Below are 25,243 nucleotides of genomic sequence, written 5' to 3'. Positions count from 1 at the left end.
CTCACCTCATAGTTCTATCCGACCTGTGACAATGAGACTGTCACAGGTCGGCTTAGTAGATTGGGAGGTGAGCAAACACATAACGGTGTTCGCTCACCTCTCGATCCTGTCACAGCCCTCCGCCGTCACAGGGGAGGGGCTGGATTCCCCCCTCCCTGATCCGCCAGCGCTGACTGGCGGATCTGACGGGGAGGGGGCGGGTACAGCTGGCTCTGCCTCTAGATAGGCAGAGCCAGCTGTCACTCACGCAGCTGGGCGGATCCAGACATAATTGTCGGGATCCGCTTCAGCTGCGGCGTCTCAGTATACCGCGAGCAGTAGCACTTCTTACACTTATGAGTTAGTTCACCTTGAGCCTATCCCAATGGCATCATACTATTGTCTGGTCTCCAAGAGCCTCTAGATGTGTTTCGCATTGGGAATCTGTGCAAAAAAATGTCCACAGGTGGTCTTCACTCCCCAGAGATAGGTGACGATCTTCCCTTCTTCCTCCCCTCTATGTTGGCGTGAATGTGGAAACATTGGATCACTTTCATATTTGGTGGGCATATGAACCATACGTCAGTTTTGGGAACCCGTCTTCAGATACATTTTCTCAATTACTAGCATCCCTCAGTTCACGCCTTCTGTCCAACTAGCTTTCTTAGGTGTTGGATTGGACATCTGGCTCCTTTCACAACGCACCTTTGTAACTCCTACTTTAACAGCTGCTAGACTGGCACTAGCCAGGAAATGGAAACAGATTACTACACCGACACTACCAAAAACAATTGACATACTCAACACCCACGCCCAATTTGAATTTCTTTTTGCAAAAGTACGATGTGAGGGGGAGATCTTCGCCAAAAACTGGAAATGCTGGCTTGATGACCCTCGATGCATGGTATATTTAACTTAATGGTTAACTTGAACTTGTATTACTCTCATCGGTCCTTCTAAACACTTCACTCGTCCCTTTGTAACCATGTACCATATTGATCCTAGTTTTTTTCCCTTTCTGTAAAATTTTAAACTTTAATAAAGACTTAATGTTTAAAAAAAAAAAAAACAGTTTTCTTCTTGCACCTATTAAACAGATATACTAAAACACTTTTAATGATGCATTCAACAGACCAAATAGAAGCAACTAAAAGAAGTTGTTTTTTTAGTGTTTACATACACATTATGCAAATATTTTGCTGTGCACTAGGGGTACATTTATTGCAACATTCATCATGACATAACGGCAGATGATCTGCAATATAAAATGCAGAAAGGAATCCAACAGTGTAAAACAAAAAAAAAACATAAAAAACTGCAAGCATGAAAAAGAAAAAAAAAACCTTGGCGTCCAGGGGTGCCAAAGCCCAACCTCTGCTCTCCTCTCATCGCTGAACAAAAGTTCTGCATATGCCAGCAAGACTGCAGTAACCATGTCTACTTTATTCCCATTCAAAGTCAACATAGCAGGAAATGCATAACAGCCAACAGACTAGCAAACACATTGAGAGAGAACAGAGCATGAAATCCACACAAAGGGACTCGGGATAATCAACTTAGCGCACTAACTGGATGATGTCAATGGCATGTCAATGCTGTTTTAACTGCAGCGTCAAAAAAATGTGTCACTTAGAGAAAACAGGAACCTTCTCGCCTCAAATTAGATGTTACATCTCCGAGAAGATTGTGAAAAGACCCCGGAGAATAGCACGCTGACCTTTTCCTGCCACTCATGTTATAGTATAAGAGAGGGAATGCTATACGAGGCACATAAAACACTGCATCATGTGAATAAACTGCCTGCCACCACTTGCAGGCTTCTGCATTACAATGAAAGCGTTATTGGGCTGTTTCTTGTCGGCACGGGGGCTCATTTATACGGATTTAAACATTTAAAAAAATGTTAGCTTTTAAAAAACGGAATGCATACCATTAGGAATATGGGCACCATGCCACCAGGAACACTTAAGTGTGAATGGACTCCAAAATACTTATATTGACAAGCAGAACCAACAACAGCAACTGACATGTGAGAGCTGCAGTTAACTTTAAAAGTACCGTATATCTGTATCACAACTGCATCTGGTGTGAACTAGCCCTTAGTCTTGTCTCAGTCTATTACCATTGGAACAAGCATCCCCGGTGGAAGATTTTCCCTCTGTTCCTGTTCTGGTGAAAAGTAAAACTTTGGATTATTCCTCACTTTTATTCCTGGTAGCAGCGATCATCAGAACACAGAGCCTCGGAGCATTTGCTGCCCTAAGATAATGTGCACATATCCAACCACCCTCTAAAAGATGTGGTGGCTAACGTACTATAAGGGCCCTCAGCTGAAGCCTTTCATCACCAAGGGGACCCATATGATATTCAGTATACAGCAATCAGCCAATAACATTATGACCACCCTGCTAATATTAAAAGGAGAACTATGAGGCGAGTGCTTCTCCCTCACCTCATAGTTCTAGCCGACCTGTGACAATGAGACTGTCACAGGTCGGCTCAGTAGATCGAGAAGTGAGCGAACACATACCGGCGTTTGCTCACCTCTCGATCCTTGCTGGATTCCCCCTTCCCGCTCCGATCCACCAGTGCTGACTTCTGATCGGACGGGAGAGGGGGCGGGTACAGCTGGCTCTGCCACTAGAAAGGCAGAGCCAGCTGTCACTCACGCAGCTGGGCAGATCCAGACATAATTGTAGGGATCCGCTTCAGCTTCGGCATCTCAGTATACCGCGAGCACTAGCTCGCGGTATACTGTCGCGTCTCAGTATACTGCGAGCTGTAGCTCGCGGTATACTGAGCTTAGGCTGACGGGAGGACGCTAGTTTGTGTCCTCCCGTTACCCTAAGGAGAACTATGGGGAATAGCCTTAACCTCATAGTTCTCCCTAAAGTAGGTCCCCATTTTAATGCCAAAACAGTCCTGACTCCACTAGACCTCCTGAAAGTATTCTGTAATATCTGGCACTAAGCCATTTGAGCTACAGTAGCTCTTCTATTGGATCGGACTACACGGGACAGCCTTTACTCCCCACATGCATTAATGAGTCTTGGCTGCCCATGACCCTATCACTAGTGCACCAGTTTTCCTTCCTTAGACCACTTTTGGTAGGTCCTGACCACTGCAGACCGGGAATATCCCACAAAAGCTGCAGTTTTGGAGTTGCACATGTTGATGAAGACAGTCAAAAACTGAGGACATTACATGAGACTGCTTGAGATCATTGCCATTACAGTGCCTTTACAAATCAGTGCTCCTGCTACTTACTCCTGGGCATGCACACGAAGTAGCAAGAGACTGCATGGTGTCAGGGCTTTTCCCCATAGTTCTCCTTAGGGTAACGGGAGGACACAAACTAGCGTCCTCCCGTTACCCTAAGCTCAGTATACCGCGAGCTACAGCTAGCCGTATACTGAGACGCCGCAGCCGGAGCGGATCCCGACATCGCTGTCAAGATCCGCCCAGCTGCGTGACAGCTGGCTCTGCCTATCTAGAGGCAGAGCCAGCTGTAGCCTCCCCCGTCCGTTCCGCCAGTCAGCGCTGGCGGATCGGAGCGGGGAGGGGGGAATCCAGCCCCTCCCCTGTCACGGCAGAGAGCCGTGACAGGATCGAGAGGTGAGCGAACGCCGGTATATGTTCGCTCACCTCCCGATCTACTGAGCCGACCTGTGACAGTCTCATTGTAACAGGTCGGCTATAACTATGAGGTGAGTGAGAAACACTTACCTCATAGTTCTCCTTTAAGCTAGAGAACAGGTTGGGTACTAGAGCTCTAAAGATTAGAGGCAGCCTCAGCAAACACTTTTGACTGTAGTCTGATAAGTAAGAGATACATTCCAATCAGTTGCTTTTGGCGTTTGCATTATAGAGACAGCAGGTAACACTCCTCAGTTCACACCCGAATGCAGCTTATGGCAAACCTGTGTAAAGTGCAATGAAGAGCACTACTTAATAGTGATGGTACTGCTCGTCTACACACCTCTGGGGCACTTTGAAGCTGATTGACCTCCTTCGGATGAGTGGAAATATGAGAGTTAATATGAGAGATCCTGACTTGTAAACTCTTTGAATTTAAAAAAGGCCACCAGCTACAGGTTTGGTTCCTATCGGGTCACTGGCTGTCAGTGAAATGGGAAGGGATACAGAAGCTTCATCAAATAAAAAGGGAAAAAGATCTGTATTCCTGCCCACTCCACTGACAGTCAGTGAACTGATTAGAACCAGACCTGCATTTGGTGGTCTTTTAATTCTAAGAGTTTACTAGTCAGTAAGGATGTTCAGATACCAGTGCCTACACTCAGCTTTTTCACAAGAACTACCAGGGTTGCAGCAGTTGCAGCTGGGACCTGGCTCCAGCACTCCACCACTGTCCTGAAATCATTAGTCTATTGTTTTAGAAAAGCTGCCACATGACGCTAAACAAAAATGCATCAGTAATTATATGGTATTGGTGCATCCCTTATATATTTTTTATAAAGGGATGCACCAATACCATACAATTACTGATACATTTTTGTTTAGCGTCATGTGTGTTTTTCTAAAACAATAGACTAATAATTTCAGAGGTGGAGTGCCAGAGCCTGGTCCCAGCTGCAACTGCTGTGACCCTGGTAGTTCTTGTGATATATATATATATATATCTAACAAATCATACATTAAAACAGGGATGCACAAATCCCAGGAGCCCCGTATGCGTCTTAAAAATGACAGCTGCCTCCTAACTTTTGAGTTTTTCCTCTAGTCTAGTCTTGGAGCTGGAAAAGACTCTGTACTTGTACCACGTATGGTACTTGGTATCTGAACATCCCTACTAGTCAGGATCTGTTGTCATATTTTCTTTCAGCCAAAGGAAGTCAAACAACTTCAAAGTGATGCCAGGGGTATGTGGACAAGTTTTGCTAATACTGCCTGGCTGAAAAAAAGTCACCATCTAGATTTAGCTAAGCAAAAACCGAAGAGCTTTCCATTGGATAGTTACTAGGTTCAGCAACATTATGTCCCCAAAAAATTAGGTCAGTTGCCTACCTGAATATACTGAATTACCAAGTTTTTCCATCAATTGTTTTTTTCTTCCCCCATGGTATGAGCATATTCCAATAATGACAATGCCAGGATTCATTGAGCTCAAATCATGGAAGAATTGTTCAGGGAGCACGAGAGATAATTTTCACACAAGGCTTGGCCACCAGTGTCCAGACCTTAACCTCATTGAGAATTGTTGGGATGGGCAGCACAGTGGCCTAGTGGTTATCGCCTTGCCTTGCAGCATTGGGGGTGCCAGGTTTGAATCCCGGCCAGGTAACTAACTATCTGTAAAGAGTTTGCATGTTCTCCCTCTCCTTGTGTGGGTTTCCTCCGGGTACTCTGGCTTCCTACCACACTCCAAAGACATGCTGGTAGGTTCATTGGCTCCTGTCTAAATTGGCCCTTAGATTGTAAGCTCCTTGAGGGCAGGGACTGATGTAAATGCGCACCATGTAAAGCGCTGCGTAAATTGTTGGCGCTATATAAATATCAGTAATAAAAAAATTAATGTGCTGGAGAAGAATTTACACAGTGGTCGGACTCTCCCATCAGCACTACAAGAGCTTGGTAAAAAAAATAATAATATAAAACAGAAGTCATCAACTTGCGCCAATAGATCGATTGTTTATGGACTATATATTGATAGTATCAAAAGGAGCTCCAGTTATACTGGTAAAAAATTAATGCAACTCGGGATAGAAATAAATGTTGTGATATTGCATAAGCAACAATCCCTTTGCAAATGTATGCTGTAATCAAAGCTAAAGGCGATCCAAAGAAATATTCGAGTGTGACTTTTATTTGGCCAGGCAGCGTATGTTGCTGGTTTATAAAAAAAACATGGTCAACTCAGATATTTGATGAGAAAATGCATACAGATATGTAAACTTCTGTGAACACCACAAGTCAAAACAGTATAGTTACATAGTATTTGAGGTTGAATAAAGACACAGGTCCATCAAGTTCAACCTTTCTGTGTATGTGTGTCCCTGTGACCTTGTTTGTAGGAGTACCTGTACCCCTGTATGTTACGGTCTATGAGGAAGGTATCTAAATTACTTTTGAATGATTCAATACTCTCAGCTGATTCCACTGCTTGTGGCAGCGAGTTCCAGACTTTAACCGCTCTAACTGAAAAAAAGCCCCTACGCCCCTTGTGGTTAAAGTGACATTAAAGGCAAAAATGTTTTTGCCTCAACACAACGTTAATGAAAGCACTTACCTTAAATTATGTCTCTTAATCCGATCATCTTCTTTCCTGTAGTTTTCATCCTTCTCTCCAGCGCTGCGGCGGCTGTCCGATCCAGAGCTGACTCCTCTGTGATTGCTGGCGCTTCCTCTCCCACGTTGTCGCGATGCGGGTGCACGTGTCCGTGTACCGGCCGAAAATGTGAACTGCGCATGCACCCCCCCAAGATGCTTTGCGGCCGCCCAAGCGGTTTCACATTTTCGGACGGGAGCGTGCGGGGAAGATACAGTTTAAACCACTGTTAAAGCGTTTTTTTGTTTTGTTTTTTTTTGCATAGATCTACTGCTTGCAGTAGATCTATGCAAAAAAAACTGAGGGTTTAGAAACCCTTTAAGTCTTTCCTCCACCAGTAGTTCAAGAGACATATGAAACATGATGTGCAAAACCCAGGAGCTGGATAGACAATGCTCCTTAAAATTAAAGCTTTAAATCAATCACACCCACATGTACATTATATCTAAAAACACATCTAATAACCTTAGCAGACATCTTGGTGATTGATACATAGCTTGTGGCATCTAAAGTTCCATTATAGAGTGGACAGGAATTTAAAGACGGTGATGTGAGTGGGCATAAAGCAGTCATGAATAGGTGTATGGAGGAGTATAGACAGAGGCAGGTTTGAAAGCAGCAAGGTTAAGTATTTTCACTACAGATGTTTGCACAGCTGACTGCAGACGACTCAAGCAGAAACAGGCCCATGGTCTTGGTTTAGAATTTCTGCAGAGTTAAAAATTAGCTACATTTCAAATTTACCAGTCACAAGGAAACCTATTCTATTTAGAAACGGTCCATTTAATCACACCTAGTAACCTGCTCCTTTTCTCGATTACCAAGGGCAGGTGCTGGAAGTCATTGCAAGCAACACCACCATACTAGTTTATTAGAGGCAGTAGAAGAATCTGACTTGCTACCAACCAAAGCCCCAAATCCAACCCCTACCTTTAAAGGGCCTGTTCACACGACGTCCGTTTTCTGTGCTGACATGATCCGTACGCTCCTGCACTAAAAATGCATCCCAATGTATCCCTATGTGTTTTATGGGCTACAGTTCTCACGTGCGCAGTCCGTTCAGGTTACGACAGAAAAAATACTGCATGTCACATTTTGTACAGTCAGGAAACGGTCCGGAAATGTAAAACGCATCAACAACGCATCAAAAACGCACTGCACTGCAGCTAACATACTGACAGCACCACTCCAGCAAAAAAAAAAAGATTTTTTAACTGGAACGCATCAAAACGCGGCAAAAACGCGGTAAAAACACATAGCACCGCGTCTGCAGATCCGCACCTGATCCGGACCTGAAACTCATGTGAACAGGCCCTAAGGAGAACATTCATGTGTTCATTTTAGTCAAGCTTGAATATATAATATGCAAAGCCATAAAGGGGACATAGTCCATCTGCTCATGGCTTCTTATTTTTTTGTGACGTGGCATTGCTAGCACACTAGGACATGTGTAAATCCCTGGAAATCTGGTGGCTTGATAAGTCCTACTCCAGATCATGAGAAAGGGCAGGAATACCAAACTATGCCCATCTGGATAGGTCTGCAGCAGTGATTGTCAACTTACTTGATGTAGGAGGCCTCAAGAGTTGCGCTGACATCAAAGGGCCACACACAACAATCAGTAAATGTAATGTTACAGAAAACGGTCAGACTATGACATGCTACAAGAGATGGTCAGGCTATGGACATGCTACATAAGATGGTTAGAGACTGTAAACAAGTTATAGGAGTGGTTAGAGACTGGGGCCATGCCAAAGAAGCCTGTCATAGGCTGGAGACATTACATTAAACTGCTAGAGATAACTGCTATTACAGCTCCTTACAGATCAACGCTTCCATATTTGAGCTCATTACGCCCACTTACAAAAAAGCAGCTCATTGGCTGCTAGCTCTATACAGCTGACAACTTTCTTACATGCTCCTTTGATCAGCTGATCGAAGGATGTAGGTAGGAAAAATGCCACCAACACATCGGATTTTGGAGGATGTCTTAAGAAGCGTGTATACACAGCTTTGAACTGGCTATACACCAACTGAATTCTGTTGAGAAAAAAAAAAATGGGGAACGTTCATTCACTTTTCTAATTGTTAATTGGGTCAAATCGACAATCAACTTTTTTCCCGTAGCAATGAAAGAAAAAAAAAAAAATCAAAAAAGCTGGATGGAGATTTTTTTCTTGATTGTAATTCTAACAGTGAATTTGTTTTTTTTGTTCGGGAAACTCCATTTGTTAAAAAATTGAATGTTAAAGTCAAATGAAGAGTTTCGAACGACATTTGTTATGCTGGCATTATTGGATGTTCTGACCAGATTTTTCGTATGAATGTTTGTACAAAAATCTACGTGTATGGCCAGCTTAGTGCACACTGATAACATTATTTACATGAGGCTGAACATACTGCAACATTTTCAAAATAATTGAAAAATACTAAAGTTCAAGGACACAAAATTGGATTTCCTGCCCAAATTTATTGAAAATGGTTCTGAATGAGTGTGACTGTTATCCATTGTTTCTCTGTAAAAACATTATGCACATTCAGCTGAATATAGAAGAATGTTTTCAGTAGAAGAGAAGCGTGTCCTATGCACGGCTAAGTGTCCATTTCCTACATTAGGTTCTTATTGGGCCTGAAGGCCATAAAAACAGGCCATCTGCTTTCTGCAGACAGCAAATATATATATATAGATATGCACACAGGATCTCTCCACTCTCACTACTATACAGCCGCCTAATCAGCCACATCTCTGACACAGGGACAAGGAAGGAAGGGCAATTAACAGATAGTTTAGAGGCAAAGTATCAGGAGAGACATAAATCTTCCAGGCACACACATAAAATCACCCTTTAGACCATGTCACACCTCTGAGCTTTCACTTTTGTATTCCTTGAAAGCCATGACATTAGTTTAAAGACTATCTATGATCAAAAACTAAAAATAAATCTGTATTTCTATATTGAATTTCCATAATTTCTATCCTGCTCCCAATACCCATATCCATCTAAAAGTTTGTAAACTCACTTATAAGATGCCCATAAGATGTACTTCCCCAATGCAGGGACACAATTTCAATCAGCCCTGTGAATATGCACTTCCTCGTGACACCACTGTCAGAGATCCTGCCTTTTGAACTACAACTCAGCATCCAAACAATGTAACATTATCATTGCTTGCTAGTGGTGATGCATGAAGGGATATGTGGTCTTGAGAAATAGAGATTGCATCACATCAAGCAGCATGGAATGAGATACAATGCACACTGGGAATCCAGGAAGTTGATGAAAGTGATGGGCAGACAGAAGGCAGCACTCACTACATGAAAGAGTTTTTTAAGCTTTGATTACATTATCAAAAGCAACTCTAGTATGTATTCCTATTACAATGCTGATGTTGTAACAGGATAGTACATGCTGGGAATTTACAACTCCTAACTACCTGAAATCTGACTTTTTCATCACATTAACCACATACCTGCTTTAATCTGAAATCAGGCTTGCAGTGGGAAGGTCTAAACACTAAAGCTTAGTAAACAAAAGAACATTTGTTTTTAGCAGCCTCTTATCTGTTATTATAGTGTAGACCATGACTCAGCCTATGCCAGACACCTACACACAGACAACCATGATTCACAATAAGCTAAACGCATGCCAGGGGCATTCTTATTCAGTTCTTAACGCAGGATCCATCGTGTCCGTTACAGACCACAATTCACTCAGAAATATCACTGGTGGCTCAATTGTAGCATAAAAAGTCATATTTTAATTCAAATGAGCAGTAGATTGTATTTCAGTTTTGTACTCAAGCATAATGCATATATTAACAGAGGACTTCTGCATAGAGGTACCAGGGCAAAACTTGTACTCAAGCAGTGAAAGAAAAAAAAAAAGAGAAGAGGAGTGAAGATTGCACAACTGATCCGTCAATAACAGAAACAATGGGTGATCACATACAATTTTCCATTATTATATTCTTTCTGATGAATCGATTTAAAAAAAAGTAGGGGGTATCGATGAGATCATTATATATTTGCGTAGCGTAAACATGCGCAAAAACAGAATGGAACCAAGATGCGTCCGGGCAGCTCCTATATACGCGCATATACGCTCCTATATATGCAATATACAATTTTGCTTGCGTTGTGTGTGAATGAGGCCTTAAAGAAGTATTAAAGTCACTTTTGTTTTTACATATATCTCCTGCTAGCAAGCAGGAGATATATGCAAAAACATTTTAAAAAAAAGTTACCAAAAAGGTAATTACTTACCTGTGTCTCTGCCGCTCGCTCCTGTCTGAAGATCCTCGAGCGGCCGTGCAAGATGATGGGGCATGCGCAGTAAAGATCTTCAGCGGTGAGAGCAGGAGAGACACTGCAAAGGTGAATGCATGCAGCCGGGAGCGTGCACGTCGGGCAGACAACGTGGGACACAGAAGACACAGCAGTCAGTGCTGGATCAGAGACTGGTACCAGCTCTGTAGGGACTCCTGAAAACTGCTGTAAAGATTATGATAATCGGATCAAGAGGCATCATTTAAGGTAAACCTTAAAAAGCAGCATGGGGGATCCATCACCCAATCCTTACTTCCCCCAGAGGACTCAGTGGTGATATAGGAGGCAAGTAAAGGAACCATGGCACATGGTGGGGGACTCAAGCATTCAACACTCCTGGAAGTGTTGAATGCTGAAGTATTTGCCGGAGGCTGGAACAATGAGAAGCTTGGACTTGTCGGCCTCCAGTCTTCTATTGCAGGGGAGCGACGTTTTCCTGGGGAAGCGTCAGAGTTACCAGGAATAGCTACATTACCGCTATAGAAGACTTGACACATCATCTTGACTCGTCAACTTACATTACAGCATCGGCAGATAACGCGTACATATGGCACAACCGTTATTTTTCTAACCCTGAACAATGTCATTCACTTTCCATTCACACTGAATAAAACTCTCCTTTAAGACACAGCTGAAAGATACACAAAGAGTAAGATTTATCATCCGGGCCTGACTGTGTTTTACAATACGAAGGTGGAGGCACTGTAATCATTCCTAACTGGCAAAACAGTCCTGGAATATTTAAAAATGAAGATTTGTTTGTACAGCTGGCAGTGTGACAAGGAGACTGATGGAGTATCGAATGTTTCCTCCAAATCTGGCCTAACACACTTCAATAAAAGGCGAAAAAAGGTGCTTGGCATAGGCTGACATCATACAATATCCTAAATAAACACAATCCCCTCCGCAGTAGATGCTGGAAGTCAAATCATTAAGGATATGTGTACCAATTAAACTTTTCTGTACATGACACACATGCTTTATTTCAAGATTATATGTAGGTGTAAGAGACTTACCAGGAGTCCAGTCCGAGCCCAGAAACGCAAACACACACACCATGGTATACGATCATGTGCAAAAACATGCACGCATGGGTACGGTCACTCACAGATGATGTTTTAGCATGTGCATGTTTGCGCAATGCTGCACGTTCATGGGCAGGCATGCATTTCCTATTTAACCCCTTAGTGACCAGGGGTCAAGCCCGTTTAAACACACTCCCGCTCTGTTTACATTTGTAAAGCTGACTGTCGGCTTTACAATAGAAGCGATTCTGGTGCCAGATCGCTTCTCCGGGCTGGTTAATGGGCCACCCCCTCCGAGTTTCCCGGGCTCCGCTGCCCCTCCTACAGGCCTGGGACCGGCTTACTGGGTGTTGGTGGGAAGCTGGGGAAGAGATCGGTGAACCTCCATTCAACAATTTACTCCCCATTCTATGGGACCGGGAGCGACGTGTATTGCATAACTTCCGGTCCCTTAGCTGTCAGTGCTGGGCTCCTGAAGCGCGATCTGCACTTCAATAGCTTATTTCAAGTGTAAAGGTGATACTGGGTGTCTTTTGGACCCCCAGTATCACCTTAAAGAGGACCTGCCACTGCCTATATGCTATCACATGGGGGGCTTGTAAGACCCTTATGTGATAGCAATTAAAGTTAAAAAAGCAAACTGTTTTTAACATTAATATTAAAGGGTTATTAAACCCTCTGGTTTTTGTGCATATATCTACTGCTAGAAGGCAGAAGATATATGCAAAAAGTGTTTAAAAAAAAAACCGCTTTAATACAATAGGTTAATACTTACCTGTGTCTTCCCCGCACGCTCCCGTCTGAAAATTCTCGGGCGGGCGCATGTGCAGATCACATTTTCGGCCGGGAGACGAGGAGAGACCGAAGGGAAGTATATGGAAGCGTGCACCCGCATGCAAACACCGTGGGACAGGAAGTGCCAGCAAGGACAGAGGAGTCGGCGCTGGATCGGATACTCGCAGCATCACTGGAGTGACAGATGAAAATGACAGGAAAGAAGATGATCGGAGGGGGGAAACTTTTTTTTTACTTTAATGCCACTTATTATTTTTACATCTATTTAAAGTCCCCCGTGCGTGTCATAACGTAAACACACGTCAGGTGCGCCTGCGTATGAAAACGACGATCGCGATACGCATGTTGGGCATCGCCGTGCACGCTAGAGTGAGAGCAATAATTCTGGGGCCAATATTTATGTACATCTCTTTTACTGAAGCCCTTTTAGGACTTTTTGGGGTACTGACTTTTGTTCCCGTTTCACAGACTTACACAATTGTTAACCTGGGCATGTTGGGTATTTATTTACATCTATTCATATCATATCTATTTCATCTTTTATATATTTAAAATATGGGTATTATATTGTGTTTTGGGGCACTACATTTTTGGGTTTGAAAATAAGTTGCACTAATATCATGTATAACAATTTGCAACTGCCACCATTTTAGTCTACATGGTCTTGGCTTTCAGAAAATATATAACGTTTGGGGGTTTGAAGTAATTTTCAGGCCTCAAATGTATATTATAACATGGGTGCAAAAAAGGAAAAAAAAGTCGGTCATGAAGGGGGTTAAACAATGTCAGAGCATGGAGCCAGTTGCTATATGGTTGTCAGCTATCCCTGCGTTTACCCTGCGTTCCAGCCTCCTTGTGTATGAACCCAACTCATGACTCTTGGATCTCGCTTCTAGTCTCCTGCTCTAGCACCTTGTGACTTTTGACTGTACATGTATGACCGTGGCTTATGATCCTGACCTTGCTCCTGTCTGCTGCTCTGGTACCACTGCTACTCTGCCCTCTCGTGTATGAGCTTGGCTTCGGCACTGACTGCTTTAAGTCATCCACCTGGTTCCTGTCAACCCTGCTGTCCGCTGGCTGCTCATCTGGTTACCCTCAGCACAACGCTCTCCAGCTCCAGCTTCCAGAGGTTCTCCAAGTCACCTGATCCCTGCAGACACGACTGCTCCTTCCTCTACCTTGAGCATCTGCGGCTTCTGCACAAGACTTCGTCCAGCTGCCAGCACAGGCATTTGAGCCACCCTGCGTCCCCACATTCTCTGCCTCCAACTCTAGAGGTGTAGGACAAGAGGTGCATGGGTAGCCCCTTGTCCACTCGGTCTCCAGCCAGGTATGTGACAGTAGGTTTCCACTCTACAGGGTAGGCACACAACTTAAAATCACACACAAGTGTGTCATTTGGAAAATGTAATACATAATTACGCACATTATAGGGGTTATACCTTATGTATATATACACCATCTGAGACACGTTTTGGTTGGTATGTTGAATGCATAGCAATATTATAGCTGGACCCTGTGATAGTAAGGGTTTTTTTAGTGAAATTTAGGGGTGGGCATTTCAAATGGAATGAATAATTAAGGGATTTATATTCGTATGTGATTCAAGTGTTATGTCTACCCTGAGTCTAGAGATGTATACATAGTAGAAAAACTATATGGAAGATTTGTATTTTCTGATAAGCGAACACATCAAGGAGGCTGTGCACAAAAAGCAATAAAAAAAATACACTGCCTGGCCAAAAAAAAAAAAAAGTCACCATCACCACCTGGATTTAACTTAGCAGATAGGCAAGACACATGGCCAGACCCACCTTACTTCTCCATCTGCTGTATGGAAGACAATGCCTCCTGGGATATGTGACATGTATTTCCCAGAAGGCTTCAGGGAGGAGAACATCATTCTCAGCAAGACAAGAATGGAGAATGGGACAGTTCTGAATGTGAATAAAAAAAAAACCGAAATACCAACAAGGGTTAAACAAGCGCCCCTCCCGCCCTCGCCCAAAAAAATAAAATACAAATAATGAGGATATTTTAATTGTTGTTAAGGGGAGCCAAGTTATTTTCCAGCAATGCAAGTATACATTTATGACCTGGAATTGGCCTCTTGCAATTCCCTGTACAGTAGGGCTCAGATAGAGGTAGGGAGAAGCAGCACAACAGTATCATTCTCTTACAATTCCCTGTACAGCAAGGCAAAGAAAGGGGTAAGTAGAAGCAACATAAGATATGAGCTTCTCACAATTCACCATATAACAGGACTCAAAGGGTTAAGAAGCAGCACAAGGGTATCAGCCTCTTGCAATTCACTGTACAACAGAGCTCAGAAATGAGGAGAGAAGAGCAGCACAAGGTTTTCAGCCTCTTGAAATTCACTGTACAGCATGGCTCATAAAGGGGTGGAAGAAGTGGAGCATACTGATAGGAGGCGAGAGCAAAGTGACAGAAATTAGCTCACCAATCTAATTCTTACTGTCCAGCCATAGTGTGGGAGATTCAGCACAAAAGGTATCAACCTACCTCTTGCAATTCAGGGCTCATAAAGGAGTATGGAGCAGTACAAGGGTATCAGCCTCTTGCCATTCACCACACAGCAGGGCTCAGAGAGGTGGAGGGTAAAGTGGCACAATGATATTAGCCTCTTCCAACTCACTGTGCAGTAGATTCAGCACAAGGGTATCAACCTTTTGCAAATCACCGTAGAGCAGGGCTCAAAAAGGGGTAGGGAGAAGCAGTACAAAGATTTCAGCCTCATGCCATTCATCGTACAGCAGGGCTCAGAGAGGGGTAGGGAGAAGTAGTACAAGGGTATCAGCCTTGTGCCATTCATCGTACAGCAGGGCTCAGAGAGGGGTAGGGAGGAGCAGTACAAGGGTATCAGCCACGTGCCATTCATCGTAAAGCAGGGCTCAGAGAGGGGTAGGGAGAAGTAGTACAAGGGTATCAGCCTTGTGCCATTCATCGTACAGCAGGGCTCAGAGAGGGGTAGGGAGAGGCAGCACAATGTGCCATGCAAGTGTTCTGCAGGGCAAGGAGCATATTGATTGGTGAGCATTTCTGTCACTTTGCTCTCTCCCATCTACTGATTCTCCCTGTCCAGCCATAGTGTGGGAGTGGAGAAGATAGATTAGGCCTCCTTCCCTGCCAGAAGGGAATGTGCTGTGTGGCAGAGCTGTGTAAATCTGAGGACTGGATAAACAAATGAAAATCCCTTCGGCATATAAATCAGCTCTCATCTCGGTATTTCATCTGGTAGATTCTAACCCTTCCCTGCTCTGATCATAACGGTGCAGATAGATTGTGGTCACTGCACGGATCTCGGCTTTCATATTCAATACTGACTGGAACATAAGTTCACCCATAAGTGGGGTAAGATGGACCTGTAGTTTTATATCTATGGACCACAATACTATGAACCTGTAACCAATCCGACACAATTCCCAGTATGTGTTTCTCTACAGCTGGAGGATAAAAGCTGAATTCAGGGATCACAGCGCAGAGCTCTGATCCGTCTTGGATACAGCTGACAACCTGCGGTTGTGACTTATGAAGTTGAACGGATCATGTTCATCTCAATCTTCTCTTGGAAACCTTCCATGGCTGGAAGCCACAGAAAATAATTATCGAGGAACGTTTTTTCAAAGGTTTACAAAAGAACACAATAAAAGGAGGAAAATGCCGGGCGTGTCCTCTCCACTAACTGAATTTTACTTAGAAGAAAAAAAAGGGAGGTCCTAGGCCGGGTTCACACCATTTTCCGGACCAGAGCTGGAATATAGTGCATTGTCATGTTGCCGCAATTTTAACGCGGTTGGATTTAAAAAAAAAAAAAAAAATGGTATTTTTATTTTTAGCTTAAAATGGTCTTACAGGTGCGTACCAGTGTGTTCCATGAATTTGTGATGCGTTTTGATACATTCCAGACCAGACAAAATGGGACAATATAATTTTTCTGGGACAGTATTTTTCTGGTCTGGAACGGACTGCGCTGGTGGAAACAGAGGACAGAAAGAGTATAGGGATACATTGGGATGCATTTTGGGTCCGGAAACAGTCTAGTCTGGTCTGGTCTGGATGTAATCTGGATGTGGCATGAATGGGCCCTAAGGCTGGGTTCACACCATTTTCCAGACCAGATCTGGAACATAATGCATTGCATTTGTGCCGCGATTTTAGCGCAAATGGAATTAAATATATATATATTTTTTTAATCTTAAAGTGGTCCTACAGGTGAGTTGCATGCATTTGTGATGCGTTCTAATGGGTGCCAGACCAGACAAAATGAGACAAGCAGTATTTTTCTTGTCTGGAACGGACTGCGCTGGTGGGAACAGAGGCCAGAAATAGCATAGGGATACATTAGGATACATTTTGGGTCCGAAAACAGTCTGGTCTGGAGGTAATCTGGATGTGGCGTGAATGGGCCCTTAAAGTGGACCTTTACCCCCTCAACTAAAATTCAGTTTCTGCATGCCGATATGAAATAATGTTCCATTCATTAGTTATACAAACATATTTTAATTTTACTACTTGTTTTCTACCTCCTGGTCCTCTTGGGTATTAGTGAGGTAATCGCACCCAAGCATTGCATCCTGGGAAGGTTACATCAGCAGAGCATTGCTGGGAAATCTCATCTGTGATCTCATGAGATCTCAGGGAAAGACATTTTCCACCCGAGACGATGTGCATGGTCACATGTCCTAGTCACATGTGCCAGAGTTCCAGGAAGTAAAGGGAGGTGGAACAATCTGCCCATAGTAAAATGGCCGTGTCAGAAGACTGGGGAAAAAAAGGGAAATAAAAGGTGTGCAAAGAATAGAAAGCCGGTAATTATCTAGAAGTATGTGTTTGTAGATTCTCATTACTAAACATTTCTAAAAAGGTGCCTTTGTTGTTATTTTAAAGATATGGGTAAAGGTCCGCTTTAACCCTTTTGTTTATTAACACTTTAGTGTGCAGTTGGTTCACATAGACCTAGCGCAACATATTTGCTTTACAGTAGTCCATCACTGGAGCCTTTTTTTTTTTTAATCCGATTAATCGATTAATCGAACTTAATAATCGGCTAACTAATCGATTATGAAAATAATCGCTAGCTGCAGCCCTAGTTTTATTAGCCCCCGTGATAGCAATAAAGTTTAGTGGGGAAAAAAAAAAAATTTAAGTTCCCTATTTTAAAGCTTGACATGTTTGGTGTCTATTTACCCGACGTGACCCCATCTTTTATATAATAATAATAAATGTTTCCTAACAATGTAAAAAAAAAATTCTGTAATTTTTACTAATTATAATAAAAAATAAAACCCCAGTGGTGATTAAATACCACCAAAAGAAAGCTCTATCTGTCCCTAAAAATGGTATAAAATTAATTTCAGTACAGCGTTGCATGACGGAATAAACGTCAGTCAAAGTACTGCAGCGCTGAACACTGAAAAATGGCCTGGCCAGGAAGGGGGTCTAAACACCTGGTCTTGAAGTGGTTAATGAAAGGGTTAAGTAAACCCTTAACTCTTTCATTAACCACTTCAAGACCAGGTGTTTATATTTGTCTGGATTCATTTTTGAATGTTTTTTTTAGTGTTTAACCCTAAACCGGGTTAAACACTAAAAAAAACATTCAAAAATGAATCCAGACCAAAAACGCATATACATCGCCCAGCAAAGTATTTCTTTAAATTTTTTTCCAAACACTTACAGCCGTCAGTGTTACCAAACAGCTCCAACTCTCACATTTCATCTTGCCTAAACTTCCTGTTCAGTACAAGATCAAGGGACAGATCAGTCTGTAGCAGCTGTCCATCTACTAGCTTGAAGGAAGGAAGGGCACAGTGAATTTGCTGCATCTATGTGTTTGTAGAGACACACACAGCTTACTAGCACACACAAGCGTGGCTCCATAGGACCTGGCAAGGGAAAGGAGCCACCCTAAAACAGAATATCAGGACCAGTGCTCAGGGGCCCAGCTGATTCTGCAAGAAACTAAAACCTTTGAACATAAAGAAGCAGCTTCCATTGTAAGTGATTTCATCAGCATGTGAAGTAGTTTAAAAACCCTTTGACTTTAAAGTGATATTAAAGCCAAACTTTTTTTTTCATTATTCCTTTAAGGAGACCCTCCTTTGTTGGGGGCTGTTTAAAAAAAAAAAAAAGTTCTTCATTCCTCGATTTCTAGTGGGTCCCCGCCATGCTCTTCCTCCCACCCCTGCACGGGTGCCACCATAGTTCTGATGGAGGCACCCGTGTGCACTCGTCCCCGCAGCGGCTGTGTGCGTCCATAGACACACACACAGCCCTGTGGCAGGCCACACCCCTTCCTTTAATTGATGCAGAGGCTCCTCTGCCATCAGTATCCTCCCCCACAACACGGAAGTTTGAGGTACGGAGGATCGCTTCGGGATCGGCGGCGGGGACGAGCGCAGCTGAGAGGTAACTGTGGGGGAGACCTGGGGGGACTGGGGTAAAAAAAAAGGTGCTGGGCTGTTTTTACCCTAATGCAGAGAATGCATTAAGGTAAAAAACGCCCAGACCTTACTACTTTAATATTAGGGATGCACAGATACTTTTCGAGTACCAGTGCAGATACTTGGCATTTTCATGAGAACGACCAGGGTTGCAGAGGTTGCAGCTGGGACCTGGCTCTGGCACTCCACCACTGTCCTGAAATCATTAGTCTGTATTGTTTTAGAAAAACTGTCACATGACAACAAAAATGTATCAGTACTCGTACTTGTAAGTACTCGGCAAGTACCAGTACTCGTACTCGCAAAACTGGTATCTGTGCATCCCTTTATTTATATTTATAAAAAACAAAATTGTACATTAAAACAGAGATGTACAAATCCCAGGAGCTCCGTGTGCTCCTTGCAAATGACAGCTGCCTCCTAATTATACAATTTTCTCTAGTCTAGTCTTGGAGCTCAAAAGTATCGCTACATGTACTCGTACTTGTACCGAGTACTGTACTTGGTATCTGTGCAACCCTATTTAATATCACTATTACATGGCCAGGATTACCCAAATTACTTGGGAAAGTGAACTTACCCTTTAATGCACATTGTGCGTGTTAGAGAGAACTGCCCGGCTATCCCGCAATATGGCACACAGTGGAATGATGGCAGCACTCAGCGCACTCACAATGCTTTACGCATGTATTTATTTGCATGCAGATGACAGGGGAAGCGGGGCTGGTTTTAATTTTTTTAATTTATTTTTTACTTTTTTAGAACTTTTTATTTTTTTCAATTAAAGTAGACTTTTACCCCCTTTCACTAAAAAACATCAGTATACAGCTCTGCATGCCGATATGAAATCATATTACATTCGTTAAACATATTTCACTTTTATTTACAAATACAGTTTTTCCACTCCCTGGTCCTCTTGAGCATTGCTGATTTAAATGAGAACTATGGGACTTTTCCCCATAGTTCTCCTTAGGGTAAGGGGAGGACACAAACCGCTGAAGCGGATCCCAACAATTGTGCTGGGATCCGCCCAGCTGCGTGACTGACAGCTGGCACTGCCTATATAGGAGGCAGAGCCAGCTGTACCCGCCCCCTCCCAATCCACCAGTCAGCGCTGGCGGATCGGAGCGGGGAATCCAGCCCCTCCCCTGTCACGGCAGAGAACCGTGACAGGATCGAGAGGTGAGCGAACGCCAGTATGTGTTCGCTCACCTCCTGATCTACTGAGCTGACCTGCGACAGTCTCATTGTCACAGGTCGGCTAGAACTATGAGGTGACTGAAAAGCACTCACCTCATAGTTCTCCTTTAATTCTATTTCCTGATCTACTTTGGCACAAATGTAATCGTGCCCAAGCATTGCATCCTGGGAAGGTTACATCAGCAGAGCCTTGCTGGGAAATCTTAATCTGTAATCTCAGGGAAAGGCATTTTACTCCCCTGAGATGTGCATGGTCACATGTCCTAGTCACATGTGCAAGAGTTCCAGGAAGTAAAAGGGAGATCTAGATATGGGTACAGTTCCCTTTTTAACTAAGGGGAATTTCTTACTATTAATATTTGTTTCTCTGGTCCATAAGGGGTGTACAGGGGTGAGAACTGCAGCTATTAACTACTAGTATTTAATTTCGTAGTGCAACTAAATCCTTTTTGTTTTAGTTTTGGAGTGGAGAGGGATTAGAACCACGTTAGGTTTAATTGCGGTCTGTGTCCCCGTCTCTATTTGTACTGGTGACCATTATAATTGAAAGTAAAAGAAAATCCCAAATTTGGGGCTGTCACCAGAACAAGAATAGATGGGAAATCTTCCAATAGGGGACAAAAGTTTTAATGACCCTGCTGGCCGTCAGGGATTTCTCTCACTTCCTGTTGTGGCTACCAGAGAGGAAGTGAAGGGACATCTATCTAATGGAAAACAGAGGGCAAAAAAAAAAAGTTGATGGGGTTCTAACCCTCCCTTACTCCATCCAAACAAAAGTTTTGGCTTTGGTTCTACAACCTACCTTATATACCAATAACAGGCTCTCGAGAACGTTTCTGACCTCATTGCCGCCCCTGAAGCCTGTGACTCCAAGTCACTTCTATGGTTCCAGTAGGCTCCACATCCCATGATGCAATGCAGGTGTCTCAGCCACCAACACAACGGCCCTTACATTGCACTGTGGGATGGAGTTGGACTGCTTTTGCTTTGTTTTCAGAAGAGTCAGAAACGTGTATAGAACTTTAGCTGTTGGAAAAGATCCCCTAATGGCTTTATTGTCATTGATACCTGGATCTCCAAAAAAGATAAAAAGCGATATCCTAAGATTTGTACTGGTTGCAGCTAGAGTGTGTATATAGCGGAGATGGAAATCAATGGCACCACCTACATTAGAGAACTGGGCTAGTGCAATGGAAGAAATAAGATATATGGAGGAACTAAGGGCAAAGGACCTAGATAAAAAGGAGTTTCCATAAGACCTGGGGAAATGTATACGCAGATGGAGGAATACATGCAGGCGTTAAGAGAAGGATAGAGTGGCGAAAAGGGACATGGAAAAGGATGGAATACCAAATTAATAGAAGGGTAATGAATATATGGCCAAGAGTAAATGATTGAACTACGGATAGAAGTAAAAGATATTAAAAGGAGAACTATGAGATGAGTGATTTCCACTCACCTCATAGTTCTAGCCGACCTGTGACAATGAGACTGTCACAGGTCGGCTCAGTAGATCGGGAGGTGAGCGAACACATACCGGGTTCGCTCACCTCTCGATCCTGTCACAACTCTCTGCCGTGACGAGCTGTAGCTTGCGGTATACTGAGCCTAGGGTAACGGGAGGACGCTAGTTTGTGTCCTCCCGTTACCCTAAGGAGAACTAGGGGGAAAAACACTGACCCCCATAGTTCTCCTTTAAGGTAGATGTTTGACCTGTATGAGTGGTAGAATCAAAATGAGGGATGAATGTCGTCTGGAGGAAGGGGAGAAGAGGATAAGATGAAGGGAAGGTAGAAAAGGGGAGAGTGAACAATGGGGGAATGATGAAAGGTAAAATTGAGGAGGAATCACATAAGGGTTGTATATGACACAAGATTTGAAGGGTACCAATTAGGTTACACGTAGAACAGGAGTATAATGAAGGAAGGGAAGGGGGACACGGGGATATATATGGGGGGAAGTTAAAGGGGTAAAGTGAATGTGGTTAGGCACATACTTGGTTTGGTAATGAAACACGATTTTTAGAGTGTTTTGGTTTTTTTTTTTCTTTTTTCTCACAGAAGAATAAGAACACTAGTATTAAAAGGGAAGTTGAGAGTAGATTAGATGACTAAGGTAAGCACACATCACGAAGGGAATAGATTGTCTATAAGACAATTTAGAAAAAGAGTAGAGTGAATACACATAGAGGAGGAGGAAGGAATGAATTGAAGTTGAATATGGGTAGATAAAATAGCACTAGAGGAGTATAAAATGTTAAATGTCCTCCCCCTTCCCCAGAAGAAGGTGTGAGTAGTAGTAGGAATATGGGATGAGAGTAGAGATGGATTCGGCTGAAGTTTTGTGGTAGCGAAGGATGAAATAAAAGATGTCGGATGCAGATGTTTTAATTAGAGTTATGTATAAATTATGCCACGGGATAGAGAGAGGATATATGGTTTTTCATATATATATATATATATATAATGTGTAAAAGTGTATTGTATTTAAGTGAAATGATGATAATAAAAATATATTAAACAAAAAAAAAGAACTTTAGCTGGAGTTCCTCCAGTTTAAGTTGTATTTACATCCCGTAATCGCCCGATTGTTTGCTTTTGTGTGAGTGCGGCAAAGATTAAAAATAATTAAATGACATGCTTCTTGCATTTCATGAATAGGTGTCTTTATGTGACCTGTTTTTGTTTTACAGAACACATTTCCTCATCATCCCCTAATGTAAATGATACATTCTGCTCCTTTTAATTCAGGGGGGAAAAAAAATCTTGATTTTACATTTCCTTAGCAGAATCCTCTGACAATAACATCCCTATAGCTTGGAAGAGAAACGTGAAACATTCTGGAAAATGTGAGCAGCAGACATTCCACTGGACAGCTGGCAATTTCATTTCCCGACTCCTCACAAAGTCTTTGCAGTCAGGCAGTCCTGCACCTTGTTCTCTACACTGTGCTCATTACACATGGCAGGTATTAATCCCCCCAAGGGTCGTACCCAAGTATCCTTATCTGCACTGCAAGACAATCAAGGCCGTTATGGGTTCCTACATGTTCTGTGTTTGGAGAGGGATGCTTGTTTATCTATTACAAAACACAGGCAGAAGGCAAGGGCACAATAAGGTGAATTCTATATACATGATACCGCTCAACGCATCTGTATAATTCCAATACTTATAGGGTTATTCACAAAAGGGTGAAGAGTTTGGAGAAGGCAGGAGAAGGGAACAATCTAGGACAGGGGTGCCCATTAGGTAGATGGTGATCTACCAGTAGCTCTCAAAGCTGATGCTGGTATATCACGAAGGGTGCGAATGGTGGCCCCTTTATTCCATTTATTTAGCTGTGCACACATGATTACCTATTAGCCTGAGTCTGCTGAGCCAAGCTCCCCGACACCTTTCTGGTGGATACTGGTGGTTGAAGTGCTATGTATTACATCAAAGAATATTAGTTTACACAGTCTGTTGCAATGCACTGTTTGCAAAATACAGCAAGGTGAGCCAGGAGAGAGAGCGGGGAGAGACACACAAGAGAGAGAGAGCAAGGACAGCCAGGGTAGAGAGCAAGGACAGCCAGGGTAGAGAGCAAGGACAGCCAGGAGAGAGAGCAAGGACAGCCAGGAGAGAGAGCAAGGACAGACAGGAGAGAGAGCAAGGACAGCCAGGAGAGAGAGGAAGGAGAGCCAGGAGAGAGAGAGCAAGGCCAGCCAGGGTAGAGAGCAAGGACAGCCAGGGGAGAGAGCAAGGACAGCCAGGGTAGAGAGCAAGGACAGCCAGGGTAGAGAGCAAGGACAGCCAGGGTAGAGAGCAAGGACAGCCAGGGTAGAGAGCAAGGACAGCCAGGGGAGAGAGCAAGGACAGCCAGGGGAGAGAGCAAGGACAGCCAGGAGAGAGAGCAAGGACAGCCAGGAGAGAGAGCAAGGACAGCCAGGAGAGAGAGCAAGGAGAGCCAGGAGAGCAAGGAGGGCCAGGAGAGAGAGCAAGGAGAGCCAAGAGAGAGAGCCAGGAGAGCAAGGAAAGCCAGCCAGGAGAGAGAGCAAGGAGAGCCAGGAGAGAGAGCAAGGAGAGCCAGGAGAGAGAGCAAGGAGAGCCAGCCAGGAGAGAGAGCAAGGAGAGCCAGCCAGGAGAGAGAGCAAGTAGAGCCAGCCAGGAGAGAGAGAGCGAGGGAGGTTTTTTTTTTCGTTGGTAGGTCTCATGTAGCTCCTCATTTCAAAAGTAGATCTTAACACAAAAAATTGTGGGCACCCCTGATCCAGGACAACATAGCTGAACTGGAACGTGAGCTCAACTGGAGAATTTTTCCAACTCAGCTTTTTTGTCTTAGATTCTTCACTTCTCCTGCCTTCTCCAAACTCAATCTAGGACAACATAGCTGAACTGGAACGTAAGCTGTTTTGTGAATAACCCTGTTGGATTTAAGAGACCCTGTTGCCAGACCATTCATTTCAACAGAAATCTTCCTATAGGGTTATATGTGCAGTTAATGTATTTTCTTTACCTGTAAAATCCTCCCTTGTGTAGATATCCAACAGCCCTGGGGCTGCTTTTGGGTGCCACCTTCTTGGATGTGATGTCAGCAATCCCAGCAGGCACAGAACTGTTTCTCAAGTAACACTTTATATCAGAAAAATACTCCAAATTGGGGTTTTTAAGGTAACAAGACACCCCTCGATACAAAAATTGTCTAAAGCGTACCAAATGTTGTCTTGATACCTTAAAAACACCAGTTTGTTGTATTTTTCTGATGATTGTTATTTAGGACGTGTGGTATCAATATTTCCTGGTGGGAAGTGGCCCAGGGCCATGCACCCATTACCCTTTATTTAGTGACACCCTATAGCTGAGAAAGCCAAACTTGGGCCCTCCAGCTGCGGTGATCTATAAATCCCATTTGGGATTGCAAGACCCTGACAGCAACAGGCATGATAGCCAGGGGCAGATGCATGATGGGATTTGGAGTTTTACCACAGCTGGAGGGCCAAAGTTTAGCTAAACCTTCCCTGCTTCCCTAGCAGCTACATAAATGACTTTAAAGGAGACTTAAAAAGTGGAAATGTGGTACATTTCAGGAAACATCTAAAAATAGTGACTGCGCCCAAGCAGTACCCTGAAAGATTTACCTTTAGTCTTGAATTTCTCTAAAAAAATAAAAAAAAAAAAAAAAAAAA

The 25,243-nt window shown here is 43.3% G+C and overlaps 1 protein-coding gene across 1 annotated transcript in view; it reads right to left on the bottom strand.

Annotated features, from left to right (window-relative positions):
* PXDN (peroxidasin) overlaps window positions 1-25,243 on the bottom strand; it is a 118,435-nt gene that overhangs the window by 79,970 nt on the left and 13,222 nt on the right. The window lies entirely within an intron of this gene.

This window comes from Nanorana parkeri, unplaced genomic scaffold (genome assembly GCF_000935625.1).
Source record: "Nanorana parkeri isolate BGI_ZX_2015 unplaced genomic scaffold, ASM93562v1 scaffold383, whole genome shotgun sequence".
Classification (NCBI taxonomy): domain Eukaryota; kingdom Metazoa; phylum Chordata; class Amphibia; order Anura; family Dicroglossidae; genus Nanorana; species Nanorana parkeri.
Note: the sequence above shows the minus strand (reverse complement) of the source record. Positions and strands in the feature narration are given on the sequence as shown.